The sequence below is a fragment of the Eptatretus burgeri genome, chromosome 14 (genome assembly GCF_056783735.1).
Source record: "Eptatretus burgeri isolate ZD-2024b chromosome 14, Ebu_testis_v1, whole genome shotgun sequence".
In the NCBI taxonomy this organism is placed as follows: Eukaryota; Metazoa; Chordata; class Myxini; order Myxiniformes; family Myxinidae; genus Eptatretus; species Eptatretus burgeri.
The window spans coordinates 13,922,637-13,940,464 of record NC_140974.1 but is presented as its reverse complement, the minus strand read 5'-3'; the positions used below and the strand labels follow the sequence as shown (position 1 = coordinate 13,940,464).

Here is a 17,828-nt window from a genome sequence, read left to right as displayed (position 1 = left end):
CTTTTTCGAAATTCCACACTATGGCTTTCTCGATTGCTACTTTAAACATTAATAGAGGACGTTCAAATTTACACAAAGCTGAAGTTAAGGAGCTTGTATTGAAGAACCACATTGAATTTTTACTCTTACAGGAAACCAGATGTGGCTCCTCCTGGATGAGCGAATGGGAGAGAATGATGAAAGGAAGGTGGTTCTTCAGCAGCTTAGAGTGTCCCAGAGCTGGGGGGCTTTGTCCCAGAGATCTTTGTACATCCCTCTCTCTGTAATCTCATTATTGATTTTAATGAAATTATTAAAGGTATTTAATCTCACTCAGCTTTACTCTTAATGGTTTTATACACACAATACTGAATGTCTTTGCACCTAGTGACAGTACGAATCGAAGTTGTTTTTTTACGCAGTTAGAAACATCCCTCACACACTTCTATTTTAATGGATTTGTTTGTTTAGGAGGGGATTTTAATTGCACGATGGATTCTTCTATTGATCGCAATGGGAAAGAGCATCACCCAGCGAGCATTACGCCCCTCGCTCGGACTTTGACAACGTTCTCCATTATTGACATTTGGAGGACTTGTAATCCATCAACACGACAATACACGTGGTGTCGTTTTGATGGCTGTCTGTCCCTCGCAAGGTGAGACCGTTTTTATATTAATAATGATATTTTTTAATATTGTGACCCACACTGGTATTGTCTGTCCCCAGTGGTTTCTCAGAACATTATATGGTCATACTTTGCATTCACCTACCAATTCGTAACCGAGGTGCTGCCTGCTGGACTTTTAATGTAAGCCTCCTCAAGAGTCATTTGTTCCTTGATGCCTTTTCTGTTTTTTGGAGAACCTTACTCCAACGTAAACCCTCCTTTCCCCGTCTTATGCAATGGTGGGACAATGCCAAAGCACAGATAAGATCCTTCTGCCAGCAATACGGAGCTTATCAAACTCGACGTGAGTTACAAACTTATCAAACTTACTTAACTTATCAAAGTTACAAACACAACAAACTTATCAAACTCTGCCCTTCAATCCCTGGGTGCCAGAGAAATACTATCTTTGCAATGTAACCTCTCCGCATCTAACACCGAAAGGACCAACTTTTTGCTGGCAACGAAAAAAGCCCTTCTTGTTGGGTTCTGTGCAAAGCAGGCCAGAGGAGCTCTGATCCTTCTCCGAATGGAAAATCTGTATCACTTGGATACTTCCTCCAAGTTCTTCTTCAGACTGGAAGTTTGGAAAAATACAAGTCAGCAGATAGCCTCACTAAAGATGAAGGAAGGAAGAATAACGCACTGCCAAAAAGACATCAGTTTCACTCAAGGATTACTTCTCTGAACTCTACCAAGCCAAGAGCACTGATAATGAGATTGTGGAATCCCTGACATCTTCCCTACCCACCTTATCAGAATCTGCACGTCTATAACTAGACAAGGAAATAACTTTGGAGGAACTTCAGGCTGCCCTACATACTCTACCAACAGCCAAAGCCTCTGGACTAGATGGAATGCCTGAAGAACTTTATAAAACCTTTTGGGACCTTCTGGGACCAGAGTTACATGAAGCTCTGATTGATGGTCTACGATTGAATCTGTTGCCATTAAGCTGTCACAGGGCTGTCCTCGCCCTTGTCCCAAAAAAGGTGACCTTCAGCAACCGTGCAACTGGTGTCCTGTCATTGCTTTGCACGGATTATAAAATTTTCTTAAAGGCTTCTACCAACCGCCTCAGACACGTGATTGGGGAAATTATACACCCTGATCAATCCTATTGTGTTCCAAAAAGAACAATACACGACAATGTTTTTATTGTGCGTGACATGATTGATATCTGCACTCTTGAGGAAAAAAATGTTGGTTTGGTTTTTCGAGACTGGGAAAAAGCCTTTGACACTGTTGATCACCTCTATCTTTTTTCTGTTTTACGTGGGTTTGGTTTTGGGGGAACTTTTATCTCTTACATACAGCTCCTGCATAACAACATTTTTAGTGAACTTAAAGTTAATAATATTTTATGTCAGCCTTTCCCAGCGAGTAGAGGCATTCATCAAGACTGCCCTTTGTCTGGCCTTCTCTATTCCCTAGTAATTGAGCCTTTGCTCATTCGGTTGTTGGAACATCTTCATGGTTTTCTTCCCCAACCAATGGTGAACCCAGTTGAAGTAATTGCCTTTGCGGATGATCTTTGTGCAGTTATCCATTCAGATGAGGATGTGTCTGCCTTGGTCCACTGTGTCCATGAATTCAGTTTGGCAAGCTCCACCAAAGTAAACTGGAAAAAGAGCAAAGCTCTCTATCTTGGTCCACAAAATGGTGCCACTCTTCCGACCCTGCCCAAGCAACTTGAATGGGCATGGGATGGAATTTTTTTCTCTCGGTGTCTTCTTTGGCACTCAAAATTTCGTTTTAAAAAACTGGGAATTTTAAATAAATAAAACAGAGACGGTTACTAAAATGGAAGGGACCACTTAGTTAAATCTCATATCGGGGGCAAACCCTTGTTATTAATAACCTTGCAGCGTCAATGCTTTGGCATGTTTTTACGGCACGACAACCCCCAGATTTCATTCTTAAAAAACAACAAACCATTTTTGTTGACTTTTTGGGGGGGGGGGAAGCACTGGCCTGGTGTGCTAAGCCTGCCTATTGCCGAAGGAGGACAGGGGCTGGTTGTCGTTACCAGCAAAGTGATGGCTTTTCGCCTCATTTTGTTGCGCAGGCTGTTATACAGGAATGTTTCTTGGAAAGCCTTCGCTCACTGACTGCTTCGGCAGGCAGGGAAACTTGGCTATGATCAGGAACTCTTTCTCATTGACACCAAGAAAGTTGACATCACATCAGTGCCCCTGTTCTATAGAAGCATGCTGGAGGCGTGGCAGGCAGTCACCATCCGCCGTGATGACGGGAGCTCTCTCTCAAAATGTTTTTAAACGAGCCCATTTTTCTCAACCCTCTTTTTAAAGGGGTTTGTGGTGATCGCAATTTTATGCAAAATTTTATTGATGTTGGATACACCAAAGTTAAACATTTTAGAATTCCTTTTCCTTTATAAATGGAAACCAGCTGCCGAGGTCACTGTGGCCACTGAAATTCAGTGCATTCGAGTCATTGGGAGAATTTTCTCTGTAATTCTACAATATTTCAAGCAGTCCAAGTTAAAATGGACTCCACAGCTGGACTCCACACCTTCGCTCCAACAACCCTTTCCTTCACTTTCACTTCACTTTCAAGGTTTTATCCCTTTTAACTCAATGGAAAAACGTACTGTTGATGATGTAGTTCATCTTTTTAAAGCCTTTGTCACATCACGTTTGCACTTTGAATTTCAACTCAGTGATTTTACGTTGTTTTCACAGTAGTGGTGTGTGAAGGAATCATTATGTAAACTTTTTGATGGTGTCTTCAGAGTTAATTTATGATTTGCCTTGTTTATGTAGTCCCTCTTTCCTCATTTCAACCTTGTACAATGTTTGCCTTTGGTTTATGATTTCCTTGTGCACAATGATTCCTGGAAATAAAGAGGAACCAAATCTCTCTCTCTCTCTCTCTCTCTCTCTCTCTCTCTCTCTCTCTCTCTCTCTCTCTCTCTCTCTCTCCTCTCTCTCTCTCTCTCTCTCTCTCTCTCTCTCTCTCTCTCTCTCTCTCTCTCTCTCTCTCTCTCTCTCTCTCTCTCTCTCTCTCTCTCTCTCTCTCTCTCTCTCTCTCTCTCTCTCTCTCTCTCTCTCTCTCTCTCTCTCTCTCACACACACACACACACACACACACACACACACACACACACACACACACACACACACACACACACACACCCTACTGGCAGTCTGTGAGCTGGTGGGTGTGGCGTCATGGCGGCTGTGTGGTTTTGGTGAGCTTGGAGCTGCCATTGCTGTTGGTTGTTACCCTCTTTCGCATCTTTGTTTTACCCCCCTTTCGCATCGTTCTCACCCCCCAACCCCCGAGTTTGTTCGGTTCATATCATTATTTTTCATGTATCATTCCTTTCATGATTAAACTTCTCCCCCTGTGTTATTCTTCCCTTCATCGAGTTGAAGGAGAGACAGAGAGAGATGATCGTGAGTGAACTATTTGCTTCCCATTGCTTCTGCCTGTTTATATATTGCTTCATTTAACGTGCCTTGACATGTTTTCAGTGATTTACGCTTCCCTCTACCATTGCTATTTTTTCGCACTGCCGGCATGATAAGCGTTCGTTCTCGTGGCACCGTATTCAGCTCATTAAGTCAGAAGCATGGCCTCACGTGCATCCCTCCTGCCCACGTGGCAGTCAAAGTTATTATTGCCATCAGTGGAATTATCGGTGCTGTGAATGTCCTCACAGCATCGAGTATGGACAAGAAAGTTGTTTTTGTTTTACAAGAAAGTATGGTGGTGAGTGTTGTGGAATCGGGCTGATCCGTTAAGCCCTCCATTTTCATTCCAGTTTCTCCGCTCGATTCTCCGTCAGTAAAGGTTATTATTTCCAACGAGCCGAAACCCCGTCACAGACGGATTCCGTTCCATGAGCCCAATATGACAACCAGTGGCGGCTCTTGTAAGAGCCGGATCCCAGTCGATGTACTCCATGGCCTTACCTAATGAGGCCTACAAAACGTCCTTGTACACGACATTTTTGGTGTACACTACTCCTTGTGAAGAAGTCCCCTGATTTGTGCACGTGTCTACTTTGACGTACAAACACCATGTCAAAACTTCTCAGGTCACGGTACCGAGAAAAACGTGACGCGACCGCTAGGAGGAGCACAAAATTGGTCCTTCAGTATTAATATATAGATACTCCACCCTCCCTGGAGAATGAAAAAATAGAATTTTCACTTCGCCCTTTTGGTACAGTCGTGTCTCGCATTTCAATGGTTCCCTTACGGTGCCACGATGATCGTTTTAAACACGTTTATTCCTTCAGACGTCAACTCTTCATGGTTTTGAACGAGAACCATCGTGATCTTGACGTCAGTTTCACAATTAAACATGATAATTGCAATCAAATGTATGCAACAACACAGGTGTTAACATGTTACGCCTGTAATCAGTATGGACATCTGCGAAAGGATTGCCCAGGTAATCCCCTGCGTCTAATATTTGACTAATTCAGCGTCAAATGAGAACACTGTGCTACCTGAAGGACAGCAATCCCTTCCTTCACAACATTCCCATCCAGCAAAGATTAGTGATGCTGATGCTGGTTTCACCATTGTTACCCGGAATAAAGCACAGAAGCGTGAATTTGATAATAAAATAAAGAGTCTGGTGGAACCTAAAAGGTCTCCTTATGTGCAAGCTGTCACAGCACCTGTTAAAAAATTACCTGAACCCATTCCCACGGACTCATCTTCCGAGCAGCCTTGTACCCTCGTTGTTAGTACACGTGAAACTGTTGTTCCCAGTGTGCCCAATGAACCTGAGATCTCTTGTGAAATTGATGAACTCCTCCCCCCCCCCCATGTGCAGTTGCTGGAATTAAAATCGATACACCGGATGTACAAATTGATTGTAACATAGAGGTGGGTGCACCTGCGGTACCTGATCAAATTGCTGCTGAAAAACAGCAGGGCCTTGCGGTAGATAGCATGGGATGTGAGTCTGATGGGACATCCTCTGTTGTCTCGTCTTTAAGTGATGTTAGCGGCGATATGCTTTCTCAAAACCCTGAGGTTGATTCCTCATTTTCTCCGAATGCCGTTCATGCTTTCTTGCACAAAAGTTTTCGGAAAAAGGGGGTCAAAATTAAAGACCATTTTCCGGTTCTAGAAGATTTTATTCAAGTGGCTCGAATAATGATTTCTCGACCTGATAGATATAACATTACAGACCCTCAACGTCACCAGTTCAGAAAATTTCTGAGTTACGCTCGGAATGAACTTAAAGATCATGGCTGATCTATTATTTGCTGGCGACTCCTTATACAGTAGGTGAAACTATCCATTGCTCGCCGAAATATCAATGGTGGTTGCACATCTCTTCGTAAAGGGCAAGTTAAACAGCTAGTTGAGTGTAACAAGGTTGATATCTTCCTCCTACAAGAAACTCCAATGATGATTCTTCAACTGAGTGGGAATTGTTTGTTAAAGGACGTTGGGTTTTCAGTAGTCTTTCAAGTCCGATTGCTGGGATAGCTATCTTTTTTCGGCAAACTCGTCCTTTCACTGTAGTTTCTTTTATAGAAATTCTGAAGGGATATTTAGCTTCCCTGACCTTCTCCATTCATAAACACCCTTTTACAATAGTCAATGTGTACGCACCAAGTACAAATGCTGAAAGATCTTCCTTCTTTGGCCGTCTTGATTCGTATCTTGCTAGTGTTCCTCCTGACCACTTCCTATGTCTTGGAGGAGATTTTAATTGCACATGAAATCCCTCCCTTGATAGGAATGTAGCTGAACCGCATGTTGCCAGCACGAGATCTCTTGTTCACTCCATCTCAAGAGCCAAGTTGACTGACATTTGGAGATTGCAACATCTGATGCAGCAACAATCTACTTGGTGTCGCTGCTCAAACAATTTAGTGTCCCTAGCTCAACTTGATAAATTCTATGTTTCCGATCACTTCCTTAACCTCGTCTTAAACACTTATATTCTCCCATCTGGGTTTTCTGATCACCATGTCATTGTAATGTGGTTTCAATTGCCATTTGTTAAGGTGGTGAGTCCATCTCGGAAGTTCAATACAGCACTCCTTCAAAACAAGTTCTTTGTTTCTTCTTTTAAGACCTTTTGGGCACATTACATCGCAATGGATCAGGACTTCTTTTGTTTACGTCAGTGGTGGGACAACCAATGGGACAGTGGTGGGACCAATGAGAAGGATTCTTCTGAGGACAAGGAAAAGAAAGATGCATTTTAATCAAAAAATGATCAGAAAAGTCAGAGGGCATGATATCAGTAAAACCTATACGGTTTAAAAAAAGAGAGACTGATGTAAAATTTATCAAGCCTTGCAAACGACAAGTTATTTAAGGTGAGTTTCCGCATGACTGTCTTCTTCTAATCTCTTCTCACAGTACAAATAATGGCTTCAGATAGTTTGTTTCCACGGATTTCAGATGTGAATTATCATGCCACTCAAGTCCTTTCATATTTGTTACCTCTGCCATCCAAGGTGGATGGAGGTTATTTTTTCACCCCTGTGTGTCCTGTCTGTTTGATGAAAAAATATTTTTCCAAATTACGTTATGTTAGTCTGTTTGTTTGTCACATGATTTTTGGCCACGGTTTTCAAGTTATCGTTCGAAAAAAAATTGTGTATGGAGGTGACCGGCCAAGAACAGTAATGCTTAATTTTGGTGAAGTTCCAGATCCGGATCCGGAGGAGAGAATTTTTTTCAGTGATTCTTCACCATTGAAAAATAGGGCCAAAAACCATATACAGCACAATATCTGAAAAGGTTATGGATGGATTCCGCAGAAAGTTTGTGGACAGGTTGGGTGTGTGACAAGGACGAATCGATTCAATTTTAGTGAAGATTAAAATTCGCATCCAGATACGAGAAATTTTTCACTGATTCTTCACCAATGAGAGATGAGGTCAAAAACTATATATGGCATGATATCTCAAAAAGTTGTGAACGAGTCATGACAAAACTGAGTAGATGAGTTTATTCGGTGACGAGAACAAGCCGGTTCAATTACGGTTATGGATCTGATTCAGATCCGAACCATCAGTGGGATGCAAAATGTAATCTGTTCAACCTGGCAGAGATATGCTCTCTCCTGAGTGCCGTTCTGTTTCGCCAAGTGTCAGCAAGCTTCTCAGGATAGAAGGGACAATGGCTGATGTTAAGTACAAGAGAATCTTTGATGTAAACCTGCTTGAGTCAGCTATGAATCTCAAACTGAGTCGGAGATTCACATTTCAGCAGAACAATGATCCGAAGCACGAAGCTAAAACCACACTGAAGTGGATGAATTAGGAGAAAATAAAAGTTATTGAGTGTCCCAGTCAAAGTCGTGACTTGAACATGTTGGGTCAGTGGACCCATGTATAATATGTGATATTTTCGAAGTTTACAAAGGGCATACATTTGGGAAAAACTGACCAAACACCCTGAAACTCAAATTTGTTGTGTAATTTATCATAATAAAGCCCTTAACCAAGTTTCAGTTGAATATGTTGAAAGGTATGGGGGAAAAAAAAGTCAGGAAACAACAGGTGGGATGGACTGACGGATGGACAGAGCAAACCTATAGTCCCCTCTGGTGAAACTGGTAGGAGACTAATAAGCACAAGTGGCATCAAAATGTGAAAACTTCGAAGAGGGTAGAATACTTTCGCAGGCGACTGTTTTGTTTGCATTGTGGTTTATCGATTGATGTTATAATCAAGAAAAAACTCTGGGTTTGAACATCATCACAATGTTTCTGTTTTGTCTGGTGATATGCAGGGGAGTCCTTTGACTTGAAGCATAAAATACACAATCTGGAAAGTGCACTGCGTTTGAAAGAGCTGGAAATGGAGGTGATGCAGCGAACGAAACTTCTTGATGAATCACAGAATCTGGTTGAGAAAAGCCAGCACTTAAAAGATGTTGTCTGTGTATGTATTTTCTTACATGTTTGCACATCATTCATGGATGCATATTCATGTACATATGAGTACCTAAGAACCATCCCACAATTTTTGCAAAATTGAGTTATACATGTCAGGAGGTACACAGAACTGAGCCCTTTCTGTGCCAAAATGGACCAACCCCATCTCATAAATTATGTTAATTTTCGAAGCAGAAAACCTCTCTGACTCTGGTGACGTGCATCTGACTTGCCAGAACCAAAGTGGGCCATCCTACATTTTTCCCATGATTCCATGTAAACATGACTGCCAGGTAGCTATCAGATGCTGAAGTGGAGGCTATGATTGGTGACAATTACGAAGTAGATGATGACAAGGACCCAGAATTTCGCCCAAATGAATCAGAAGAGGATGGTACTTCATCAGAAGATGGTAAGTGTTACATTCAATGATTACTTTTTGAGAAACAGTGGCTAGTTTTGGTGTTGTGGGTTCACCCACTTTAGCACTTGGCAAATGATGGAACTGGTCAATCGTCTAAGATGAATCAGGTGTTAAAACAATCTATGAAGTAGCAAAAATAGGCCATTTACCACGGAAATACTGTGTATTTCTTTTTCGTTACATACCATGAGCCTACAGTTTTAGGATAAAGAACTTAAAATACATTTTGAAAGAGCCTAGTAATTTCTATGAACTTGTGTGGGTTGGCCCAGTAGAGCACCTCAAGGCCACATCCAGCAATGGGCATTTTCCGAGTGTGTCCAACTTTCTCAGGTTATTTTTTTTACATTTCAGGAAATGGAAGTGGGCCTGCAGATGTTGATCCTAATAATAATGTAGAAAATGGTCCTGCTGATGGATCTGCGGAAGCTGCGGGTGTAGAAAATGGTGATCCGAATAATCCAGGTGTTGGGACAGAATGTGCCAGAAGCCGTGTTCGTAACCCAAGTAAATGGAAGAAGAATATCCGTAAATGCCAGAGAAATGCTGGACAAGACTACATGTCATTATCCAATAAACACGCTCCAAGAAAGAAACTGGAACACGTGGATTGTGGATGTATAAAACGTTGTGTTCAGAAAATTTCTGAAGTCAGGCGCCGACAGCTGCACGAGTCCTTCTGGAACATGGGTGATTAGAGTGCACAGAATGCATTTCTGGTTGGACTGGTAAAAAAAAAAAACCAGCAGTGAAGCAACACAACAAACGAGACAGAAGGGACCATAATCCTGGGCAAATTGTTGGTCCAACATTGCCAAGGCTAAAGGAAATAACACGAACCTATTTCCTTAGTGATTCAAGTGGAACGGACATGGAAGTTTGCAAAGTTTTTTTTCCTGCACACATTCTCCATTTCTAATGGGCGTCTTGGTGGGGCACTGGCAAATGCAGTTGAGGCAGGTAGTCCGGGACCTGATAAACGTGGTCATCATGAACCTGGGAATAAAACCGAGGCTGAACGAATCGATCATTTGAAAACGTTTATTGGTGAGATACCACAGGATGAATCTCACTATACTCGTGCACGTCATGTCAACAGGAAATACCTAGCTCCAACGTTGACCAAAACCAAGCTCAATGATCTTTACAAGGAAAGGTGCACCTTAGATTCTGTTGAACCAGTCTCAGATTGGAAATTCAGGAATACCTTCGACACTGATTTTCCACATTTCAGTTTTCATCAGCCTTCAGTAGTGGGCAAAGGTATATGGCAGAACTCAATCAAGATTCAATGATTTATGTTCGAAATTTCGGTCGACCGGACCTTTTCATAACTTTGACCTGCAATACTCAGTGGCCAGAAATTGCCAACAAACTTTTACCAGGACAAGGCCCACATGACCGACATGATCTAATAGCGAGAGTCTTTCAAAGGAAAGTCATTCTCTTGATTGATCCTATGATGAAAGCGAATATATGTGGGTCTGCTGTTGCCTTCATGCATCCCATAGAATGGCAAAAACATGGGCTTCCACACATACATTGCCTTTTTTGGCTCCGTGAAAAACTTAAACCAACCCAGATTGACTCAGTCATTGTGCTGAATTGCCAAATCCAGAGGAGGATCCAGTTTTGTATGCCATTGTAAAACGTCATATGATTCATGGACCACGTGGTGTAAAAAATCGCAAGGCACCCTGCATGAAGAATGAGAAATGTGGAAAGAGGTTCCCGAGAGAACTCCTTCAGGAAACTCAATCCGATAAAGATGGATATCCATTGTATCGTAGGCGGGCACCCAATGATGGGGGATTTGAAACAACAGTTGGAGTTCAAGGTATTCCTGAACCTGTCGTTATTGATAACAAATGGATAGTTCCATATATTTCATTACTCTCCACTATCGGCAATGCCTATATCAACGCTGAGGACTGTAATACAGTGTTAAAGTGATCAAGTACACATGTAAGTATATTCACAAGGGCAGTGATCAAGCCGTAGTGGTGGCCATTAAGAAGAACGACATCAACGAGGTGCAAAAATATGAAAATGGGTGATATACAGGGTGTCCCAAAAAAATATACAACTTTTCATCTGCAAAGAGGATGGTCATAACATATATTTTTAAAAAAGATATATGGCTGGATAGAAAGCTGAAAGGTTGAAGTTTATTGTACCAATGTCAAAATTGCCACCAAAATTTAAATTTTGGTATAGAATCGTCGTTTTCTTTTAGAACACATGTTCGACGTAGGCTCCACGTTGTCCGATCACTGCCTGCAAACGCGTTGTCATGTTCTTCATCACTTTGGAAAACGTTTCCTGAGGAATGTTCTGGATTTCTTGGTGGATGTTTTCCTTCAGCTGATCAAGAGTCTGAGGCCTAGGGTTTCCATAGATCCTGTCCTTCAGATACCCCCACAAGAAGAAGTCTGGAGGAGTAAGGTCAGGGGAATACGGTGGCCACTCAACGTCTTCGTAGAGGGAGATAAAGCGGCCCTCAAAATGTTGGTTGAGAAAACGCCTTGTTTGGAAAGGCATGAATGTCTTGGCGAAGGATCCTCTAAACGGTGCTCTTATGAATGTTTGTCTCGGCAGAAATTCGTCGAATCGATTTTTTTGGACTCTGAACGACCGCCTGTTTCACCATTTCCACATTTTTTTCACTTCGACCTGTCCTCTTCCGACCAGTGACCCTTGTGAAGGTCACAGATGGTTCCCACATTGGTAAACTTTGCGATGGTGCACTTTATTGTCCGAAAGTTTGGTGCATCGTGCAAGTGGATACTGAAATGTCTCGAGTAAAGACGTTGCACCTGTATGACACTTTTCGTCTGGTGCCAAAGTTCAACAATTTTCGTCCGTTGTTGTACGGTCAGTCTTGACATTTTTCTGGCACTTGCTTGGGATCAAAATAAACTTCAGGGTCTCTGCAACAAGAAATGAAGCATTGGTGACAAAATTACTGATTTTTTAGGATCAAACGAAGCATTTTAAAAGTTGTATATTTTTGGGACACCCTATATATGCAGCAATGAAGCCATATGGAGGATATTGAACTTCCCCATCACTGGCAGGTTTCCTCCTGTTTTTCACCTGAGTGTTCACCTTGAGAACGGACAGAGAGTTTACTTTACAGACCAAAATATCCAACAATGAGCAGAAGAACCTCCAATGTCGAATTTGCTCGCATTCTTCAAACTATGCTAAGTTGATGACTTTGCTCGAACCCCACTGTATGCTCAGGTGCCAACATATTTCACTTGGGACTCGACTCAGAAACGTTGGAACAGGAGAAAGCAAGGATCAGAAGTCCCTGGATATCCTGGGATTTTCAAATCTGATGCATTGGGTCACGTGTACACTGTGCATCCCAATAATTTTGAGTGTTTCTGCGTCCGCCTCCACCTGCATGTGAAACGAGGTCCATTGAGTTTCCGAGACCTCAGAACAGTGAAGGGGTGAATTTGTAGCACATTCCGCGAGGCTTGCAATCTCCTCGGACTGCTTGAAGATGATGCCCATTGGAAGCCACACTTGAAGAGGCAACTGTTTCACAATCCCCATCAACCATGAGATATGTATTTGCCATGATGATAACCATGTGTGAGATGTCAGATCCCAAGTACCTTTGGGACAATCACAAAGAAGTCCCGTCTGAGGATGTTAAAAACAGGATTCAAAGAGATTATCCCCAAGAGGACATCCAGTACACACACCAGAGATGTTTAATAAAGCTCTGATCTACATTGAGGATATGGTATTATCCATGATCGGAAAGGATTTAACTCAGTGGGGACTTACATCTCCGAATAGATCTGGCAGCGCAACCATCAGTAGAGAATGGTGCCATGAAACAAGCTACAATCCAGATACTCTTGAAAGGTTTGTTACTGACAATGAGCCACTTCTGGTACAGGATCAGAACATTGCTTATCAACTGATTGTTGAAACAGTTCAACAGGGAAGAGGTGGGATATTTTTATTGGATGCCTCTGGCGGAACTGGCAAAGCGTTCGTACTCAATCTTTTGCTTGCGAAGATAAGGAGTCAGAAAATAATAGCTTTGGCTGTAGCTTCATCCGGTAGAGCCGCAACATTACTTTCAGGTGGCTGCACAGCAAATTCAGCTCTCAAATTGCCTATAAACCTAACTACAATGGAATATCCGATTTGTGGCATTGGCAAACAAACTGAAGCTGTGAAGGTTCTGAAGAATTGCGACCTGATTGTTTGGGATGAAGGTACGATGTCACCCAAGGATGCATTTGAAGCATTGCATAGAATGATGCGGGATTTCAAGGGAATAGATCTGCCAATAGGTGGAGTTACATTGGTTATTTCTGGCAATTTCAGACAAACTTTGCCTGGAGTACCCCGTGGCACTCCAGCTGATGAATTGAAAGCCAGCATAAAATCTTCGTTCCTTTGGACATGCACGAAAACTTTGCAACGGCACTAAGTTAACTGTGAAACGACTACTGCCACATGTTATTGAGGCCACTATCATGACGAAGTGGTAATGGAGAAGATGTATTCTTTCCGAAAATTCCGCTCATTCCATCAAATTCTACGATAGAATTTAAGAGACTACAGTTACCTGTACGCCTGTGTTTTGCGATAGCTATCAATAAGGCACAAGGACAGTCAATGAAAGTTGCAGGGTGCAGGGCTGGAGTTGTCTACTCCTTGCTTTTCCCATGGGAAGCTGAATGTCGGATGCTCCAGAGTGGGATCATCAGAGACTTTACACATATTAGCCCTGGAGGGGAAGACATTCAATATAGTTTATCCACAAGCACTTCAGTAAAAATTTTGGAGGTACTTCGAAGTTATTATAAAAAAAACAAAATGGTGGTGGTACATTTTATACATTATACACATTGCGGTGGTGCTACAATTTATACATTATACACATTGCGGTGGTGGTACAATTTATACATTATACACATTGCGGTGGTGATGGAAGACTATATACCGTAATATAAATATCATAGATCATCAACAATCAACAAGGGCCTGTTAATTGATGCGAGTCTATATACTTTATCACTGAATATACTGAATTAAATGAGCCGTTTGATAATGGTCCAAGCCTATAATTATTAATCTTACTTTAAACATCCGTTTGTCATTCAACAAGTTTGTTGGTGATCCGAAGCTTTCTCTCATTAATAATGAAACGAACACCAATCCAAATGAAAAATACACAAGACAGTCATCATGGAATCCTGTTCTCCATGAGAACCCTGTGTAGTATATATATATATATATATATATATATATATATATATATATATATATATATATATATATATATATATATATATATATATATATATATATATATATATATACATACATCTATCTATAATTCCAGCAATGTGTGTGTGTGTGTGTGTGTGTGTGTGTGTGTGTGTGTGTGTGTGTGTGTGTGTGTGTGTGTGTGTCTGTGTCAGTGTGCGTGTGTGTGTGTGTGTGTGTGTGTGTGTGTGTGTGACCGCTGTTTCTTGACAACCGCTAGTCCGATCTAATTGAAACTTGCCAGGTATATTGCTGGACCTAAGTGTGTGCCTCTTCAAGGTTTGATATCGTTCTTCTTCATCTGTTTCAGCTGTTTCCCAAGTGTTTCCCAAGGTTTGAATTAATTTTTCAAATTATTATTTAATCCCAAGGTTTGAATTTTCCCAATACTGTAGTGGGGCGGATATGTGAAATCAGTGTGTACTTCTGGAAAGAAGCATGAAAATTTGCCCTAGGGGGTTTTTGGGTGTGCCGATTTCAAAAATTGCGGGAACCAAGATGTCACCCCAGCGGTTCCCGCCAAAAATTAAGAATTTCAAAATGGCCGCTGCAAAACACATTTTTGCCAATTTAACAGCTCTAAGTTGCCTGATTGCCTTGATCTTGATGTATATACCTATATAAGTTTGGCTTTCATCAGCCAAAGCTGTCCTCACGCTTTCAAACCAAGGCACTTGCGTTTGATCTTCATTCACGGCAGCAGGTATCGAACTCGCTTGATCATCAGTTACAGTTGGATTGACATTGCCTGGGAGTGATATTGGTGGGACATTAGTATATGACATTGGTAATGACTTGATTGATTTCAACTTGGGCTGTTGTGTGTTTTCTGGAATCGTCTGCTGGACCCTAACAACACCAGGATTGTCATTTGTGACATCCTGTGTGATTGATATTGCTGTTCCATGGAAAGAATCATAACTTGAAGTTGAGGACGGGTTGTGATCTATGTTATCCAGGTTTCCAGTGGTGAATAGTTTGTCTCTGAGGGTAGAAGGACAGACAATGCCCTCCTTCTCATAAATGTCTATTACTCTATTTGCTTCCTCTGTGGACAGTTGCAAAACTCTGTCATATGATACAGACAGACCTTTCTGAAAGAGAATATCAATCAGATCACGTTTTCGTGTTTTATTATGAATGAGTAGGCCAAGGTACAATGGGAGAACAGTTTCACGGTCGGAGTTGTGACGTACTGCGACAGATTCTTTCCTACCACGCTTAACAGCATTGAAGACCAATAACTGTGTAATGGATGAGGCAGCTGTGCTTACTTCATTGTCATCAATAACTTGTCCTGCATTTCAACCTCCTAAAATCATTCCGACCAGAGCAGAGAGGGACACTGGGAGATCGTCATATTGTTCATCACATAAGGAACCACTGAAGTGGTATTTTTTCTCAAGCACTTCTTTGCGAATCAGCTTTGCTACTCTCTTCATCATCGGGATCAAGGTTGCAGGCGTGGAGCAAGGCGTCACTAATATCGTCATTGAATGACAGTGCAATACCAAAATTGCTGTGATGAGCTTCTAGGTTTGGAATATGCTGTAGGAGTTTCTCTGCCAGTCGAGTGGAATGGATGTTTCCAGTTGTGTTACCAACTAATTTTTGAAGCCGCTCACAATACAATGCCTTGAGATCAGTAATTTTGAAAACATGATTCTGGTCTCCTCCCAATTGACCATATTCCTCAATATAAGACACCACCTCAGCAAATGCAAGTGAGTCTGCGTTGATTTGGTGACACTTTTCAATCGAATGTCTTCGTTGAGATCTATGTTTGTTCTAGAATAATGTCAAGCACTTTACGTGATATACAGCATCAATAGCGATCATATCTCCAACTGACAATTTTGCCAACAGTTTTGTATCTCGGAGTTCTGTAGCGATATTTCGGACACGAGTATCAAGGGATATTGTTTAGGCTTTGTGAAAGTCCCCTGTTGTTTCATCACAGAAAAAAAACAAGCTGGTCGATGACTCTCTTCTGTTTCCATTGGACATGCTGGAGTGGTTGAACTGCAAAGGTGTTTTTTCAGTGGTGACGGAACTGTATTCGAACAGGCCTTTTCTTGCAGCTTCCTGGCTCTCTCCACTTTTGTTGCATTCCACAGGACGTAACATGCTTTGTGCCATTTCGCTTCATGCTCAGCCAACGTTTTCTCCATGCCGTCGCCATCATCGAGTCGTCAAATGTTTTTGCCCAATGGCACATGGTTCAGTTCATTAGGGGCAGATAAATTCGTAGCTAGTGTTGCATAACCTTTTATGGATGGGTTTATGAGATTTCCACCATGTTCTTGACACAGAGCACAAATATCCCAGTTTGTGGTTGAACCGGTGCAGCGCATGCTAGAGGAGCAAGTTTAAGTCTTTTGGACATGGCAATCAGCTAGATAATCATCACCACATGGAAGTCACTGGTTTCTGAAAAATAGTAAAGATAACTTGCTGAATATACTTGAACAAATGCATTTCCAGTTCACCTCGTCACGTTTAGGTCCGGATACTTTTGATTATAATCCTGCTGACGAGAAATATCATTATCAATAATCTGTGCTTTGTATCTAAACACTGAAAGAAGCTCTGAAATGTGAAATCACTGAAATGAGTTGAATCAATTAAGCATGTATAATGTGAGACATTGAAAGTCACCAATGTCATCTGAATGTTCTGCATTAAATGATGAATGAGTAAAACAACAACATCAGATTGGATGATGAAAGTTTGTGTTTTATTACATTTATTACATTTACACAATTTGCTATGCATTTATATGACAATGGTGCATGAATAACATCAAGAATGTGCTAAATTCAAGCCTTACCAGGTTTCTGCTCTCGTGGCATGAACACAATTATTTAAGGAATTAAGGTTAGGTGCAAATCACTATGATACGTTTCTATTAAAATTAGTGTTATAACAGCAATATTTTAAAATTTTCAGCATGAAGATGTAGGTTATGAGTCTTCTCATGTGTTTTATTGGATTCCTTGACCTCAAAAACATAGGTATAGACATCAAGATCAAGGCAATCGGGCTACTTAGAGCAGTTTTATGGGCAAAAATGTGTTTTGCGGCGGCCATTTTGAATTTCTTAATTTTTGGTGAGAGCCGCTGGAGTGACATCGTGGTTCCCGCAATTTTTGAAATCAGCATACCCAACCCCCCCCCCCCCCCAGGGCAAAGTTTCATGCTTCTTTCCAGAAGTGCACAACTCCACCAAAAATGTTACATATCCACCCCCACCACAAGGGAAACAGCTGTTTCCCAAGGTTTGAAAGTTTTTTTTTTTATTTTGCACGTATGGCCATGCACGTACAGCCACGCATGTACAGCCAGGCACGTACGGGCACGCGAGAGCGAAGGAACGGCCTGTGTAGTTGTTGTTTGTGGTACGCTGTTTGAAAGTTTTTTTTATTATTATAATTTATTTTTTTTGCATGTACAGCCACGCACGTACAGGCACACACATACGGGCACGCACGTACAGCCACGCACGTACAGCCACACACGTACAGGCACACACGTATAGCCATGCACGTACAGCCACACACA

At 41.6% G+C, this 17,828-nt stretch overlaps 1 long non-coding RNA gene across 1 annotated transcript; it reads left to right on the top strand.

The window, feature by feature from the left end:
• Nucleotides 1-29: 29 nt before the first annotated feature.
• LOC147012688 (uncharacterized) lies at nucleotides 30-9,060 on the top strand. The gene is made up of 3 exons (XR_015051415.1): nucleotides 30-298; nucleotides 451-637; nucleotides 8,395-9,060. It is a non-coding gene; the product is annotated as an uncharacterized LOC147012688 (long non-coding RNA).
• Nucleotides 9,061-17,828: the final 8,768 nt, after the last annotated feature.